At 34.8% G+C, this 4811-nt stretch overlaps 1 long non-coding RNA gene across 2 annotated transcripts; it reads left to right on the top strand.

Annotated features, from left to right (window-relative positions):
* Positions 1-821: 821 nt before the first annotated feature.
* LOC149680951 (uncharacterized) lies at positions 822-4337 on the top strand. Of its 2 annotated transcripts, none has more exons than XR_016365534.1 (3): positions 822-971; positions 1036-3581; positions 3660-4337. It is a non-coding gene; the product is annotated as an uncharacterized LOC149680951 (long non-coding RNA). The 2 variants fall into 2 exon arrangements; XR_016365533.1 differs by having other exon boundaries at positions 1036-3095; positions 3175-4337.
* Positions 4338-4811: the final 474 nt, after the last annotated feature.

Consider the following 4811-nt stretch of genomic DNA (forward strand, 5'->3'; position numbering starts at 1 on the left):
ATATATTTACGAATAGCATCGTCAATTAAACCTAGAATAGCGTTTTTAATAACTTCCTCTTTTATCAAAATATTTTCAATGCTCATTTTTTACTGCAAAGTGTTCCAATGGTTTTTCATTTTTTATTTTTCGCGCTCTTTAGAGCTGAAAAGTATTGTTCCGATCTCTGTTGGCTGGACGGCTGGACGGCTGGTCGGCAGGTCGGCTGGCTGGACTTTGGTGTGACCTGATGAGATTCGTCATAAATAAACTTTTTGAATTTCAAATTTCCCGCGAATTTTCGACTCGTAATTCACCCGTAGTTCACGTTACACCTCATAGGTGGCGTAACGTATTTAATTTCAATTGAAATTATTTTCCTGTCGGCGCCGGGTCTCGAACCTGCAATGTCCCAATCCATACGAGACGTCAGTGAAGACGCCCGGCCGCGCGCTCTACCACGAAGCCACGCTTGCTTGTAATATAGAGCGAGATAAATTATAGTCAAGAGAAGAGCAAGGTAGAACGATATGGACCCCCCCCCCGACCTCCCCGACGCCCGCCACGAGACGAGAGAGAGCTGTCTGGCTTTGGATATGGACCCCCCCTCCACCTCCCCGACTCGCGCCACTGGATGCTGTCGAATATATATTGTATCGCGCTAGAGGAGGAGAGACAGTTGCTTGCAATTTTTTTTGCAATTTATAATTATTATATATCTTTTTAATCCTAGGCAAGATTAGATTTCTACTTGGGAACTTAAACATTACAATTAATATTATTATATTAATCAAAAAAGAAATTAAAGTTCTCCCCGACAGAAGGCGCGCTAAGCAGAGAGTTTTCTAATTTTTTTGAAGACTCGTCTGCTTAAAAGTTAGGGAGGTTGATTTACTAATAAAATTAAATGTATTAACAAAATGAAACTCGAGTCAGCGTTTTAAAACTATAACTAGTTTGGGACGGAGGTACCATTGCTCACTATTTGTTTGGCAAGTTTAAAATTAAATGATCACTTAACGGAACTGACATAAAATAATAGGTAGATTTTTGCAGAATTAAATTGCAGATTCTTTGCAAAATTAACTAATCATTTTGGCAGTTTCCGCTCTCGCTGGGTTCATCTACTAATAATAGTTACGTAAGTGATAATTATAAAAATAAAATCAACAACTCAAAGATATAAAATGAAATTTATGATCAAATTGAAACTAATTTCAATCAACGACAAACGGAATCAACTAATCATTTTGGCAGTTTCCACTCTCGCTGGGTTCATCTACTAATAACAGTTACGTAAGTGATAATTATAAAAATAAAATCAACAATCTCATAAAATCAACAACTCAAAATATAAAATGATATTTATGATCAAAATGAATCTAATTTCAATCAACGACAAACGGAATCAACGTGTTCATCTCTCCATCCACGGAAATATGAAATTTCTACATGAAACATGAAAGTGCTATCAACCTAACAATTTTTAGAAATGTAATTTTAATCAATGAAACATACTCATTTAAAGTTAACTAATTATAAGTCGCTAATTTGATTATTATATTTAAAAAATTATATTATTTAAGTAATAAATTTAACGATGGTGTTGATAGTACCAATAGAGTATTCAAGGATTGATTACGTTAATATCAACGTATCAAACAAAAAGTATTTAATTATAATTTGGAATTTCAATTTAAATTTATACAGTTTTTTAAATGCCCATTGAGATTCAGAGTCTGTCACTGAATGTTGAAGATCTCCAGTCTCTGCCAAGTGATTTAAATTTTCAGACCCTCTCTGTGGGAAAGGGGGAATTAAATTAACGAGACTTACAAACTGACATCATCCTTAAATTAAATAAGGATTATAAATTAAAATTTAAATCAAGGTATTGAAGGTTTAATTAACGTTACTTTGAAAGTATCAAATTAAAAATTTACAATTTAAGCTCATCAATAAAAAGAACATTAAGATAATTATTAATAGGCCTTCCCTATTATGGGGGTAGCAAAACTGTACCAGTCCAGAAAGAACATATAATTTTGTTTAAGAATGGACTAGCAATAATTTCCTATTTTGTCTTCCTTAAACTTTGTATTTTGGCAGCTCTGTTGCCAAGAGTTTTTTGTTAGTTTGGCAACCTAGGCCATCGTCACCAAAGCAATGTTTTTTCCTAACCTCAGGCTCATACTCCGAAGTGTGTACCTTATTCTAATGTTAGGAAAGGATTTTAAAATATCCATGCGGTGGCATAACTAGATAAATATCAGCAACAGTTGAAAAACCTTGGCCTAACTTTTAGGGTGGTCTGCTACAGTATAAGGTACAATTCGTTCAGTAATATAAATCGGTTACATAATAATAAAAATATAAATTTAAATAAGATTTGCAAACGCTTCAGAAACTCCCGTTTCTCGGACCCCGAGTCCCAGTCTCCCCGATACACTAAAGACCGAGGCTTAAACCTCGTAGCTCGCGGCCATCTTTATTGTTTACATCATGGGCTCGTCACTACAGGGTAGGAAATAAGACAGGTTTACAAGTCCCAAACCAGTTTATTAATTGCTCGGACCAGTTTATTTATTCCAAAAGTTGGGGTCAGTGGTATCAGGGAGCACTTTATTAATTATGGTTTTTGGAAAAAATAGACGGTGGGACCAGTTTATAAATTCGGGGTTCCTTATTAGAATTTTTCTAGCTCAACACATTTTCTACCAATTCTACTCATAGGTAGTTAGTACTCCTTGGCTACAACTTCCCTACAAGGTTTTGTATTCTATTGACTATTGATCTTGTCTAGCGTCTATACTCTAGAATGAGTCTCTTGTAGTCGACAGTCTAGACCATAGCCAGTACTAGTTGTCAGTAGTCGTATTTCTCAGTAGTGTATGGTCACATTACTAGATTTTGATTTGGCTTACTGATAGCGAGAGAAGATATTGCCACCGAATTTATGTAAAATGCAATAAGGAATAAGGAGAGTTCAGAAAAGGATTAAGAACTTCAAATATCATTAGACATGTTGATTGATATTTAGTGGCAACTAGTTGAAAAATTGTGATAAGAAATAAAAGTTAACTGTTATGGATTGTTATATGCTACTTTTTCCTACAGTAAAAATTCAAATTCAATTAGAATTTTCAGCTTCTTTACTTTTGTGTCTTTACGTGCTTTTTATTCTCACCATTTTAGAAATTTAATTTATAGTGGGACCGGTAAAATAATAATTAATGCGAGGGTCACTGGTCCCAAGGACCACCACCACATCCGCGACACCAATTCGCCGCCGCCATGGATTAAATATACCTTACAGGGATAGTTATGTCCCCCAACATTTTAGTATATCACGAGTTGAACACGTTTGTTTCAAACAAGGCAGCCAGATATTTCCGCCGTTCCCCAAATTTACTGATTCATCCGGAAGTAGATTCTTGATATGTCGCCATCTCGCGTCGACCGCGTGAGATGATAAAACCGTTAAATCGCGTGTTTTCGAAAAAATCGGGCGTTTTCAAACATGTTGCAAAGAATTTGTCAATTAGATGATTTAATTCATGTTAATTTTAGGGATTGTAGCATTACTACTTGAACTAAATACAGTAAGTAACCTTTTCACATATTTGTATTATATAACCCCGTGCATCAGTATTTTTGAAACTTCCGGTCTTTGACAATAGTGACCGACAGGGGCGCCTGGAACAAATATTTTACCCCTGTAAGGTATATTTAATCCATGCCGCCGCCCACTCCGAAACAGACGAGCGCCTGAAAGGCTCAACCTATGAGACAGCAGCTAAACCAAGTTTTCACCATAATAACAATAACCTCATGAAGGACAGTATAAATAATAAGTTTAAACAAACTTTTCACCATAATAACAATAACCTCATAAAGGACAGTATAAATAATGACTTTAAACAAACTTTTCACCACAATAACAATAACCTCATAAAGGACAGTATAAAATAGTGAGTTAAACGAAGTTAAATCTGAATTACAATCTACCTCATTAAGCTCAACCAAACTGTAACAAATGCATAGCGCAATATTACAAGTTGCCAATGATCTTCGAATTTTATTGTTAAACCCTCACATTATCTTAAGACTCATACAGTCACTGGGTTTTAATCTCACGGGAGAGTATTGCTATATTCGTAATTCCCGCCTATTCCAAACACAACCTAGATGGCGCCCCATCCTCAGATATCGATTGATTGTAACCCCCATTTTCTAAGCATGAGATATAGGAGAGAACATTCCTCACTTCTTTATCCGCACTCAAGCGGCATCCTTGCCACCCAATGTAACGAATGACCATAATCATATGGTAGAATAAATCTTGGATACTGATTAGTATATCTCGCCTAATTAATCCGCCAAGACTTGAACACTACAGTTTATTACTTATTTAATTAAACTGTAAACCAAATTCTTACTAGATTGGTTTTATTCATAATCGGAATGCTATTTTATAAACAATGGAAAAAAACCTGAAAATTTTAAATTTGTCGGGGTCAATGAATTTAGTAATACTAATTCTTGTCACTAGAGGGCGCGAAAAGTGTAATCTGGCCGGGGCCATCTTGTTATTTTTGCACTTAAAAAATAATCATTAATTTGATAAATACCTGTTTAGTTGATATTGAGAGTAAATTCTATTTTGTGTTTCATTTGACTTAATACATCTATAATACTTTTGAAACAACAATTTTTCACTTTCTTTGCTTTAAAGGGAAATTTGAAGAATTTATGATTCATCTTGAGTTTAACTGTGAAATTTTTATACCCAAGATGGCGATTTTACGTCTTTTTTCTTTTAATGAATATTA

The sequence above is a fragment of the Phalangium opilio genome, unplaced genomic scaffold (assembly GCF_054372755.1).
Source record: "Phalangium opilio isolate 3A_F unplaced genomic scaffold, DU_Popi_V2 ptg000039l_1, whole genome shotgun sequence".
Classification (NCBI taxonomy): Eukaryota; Metazoa; Arthropoda; class Arachnida; order Opiliones; family Phalangiidae; genus Phalangium; species Phalangium opilio.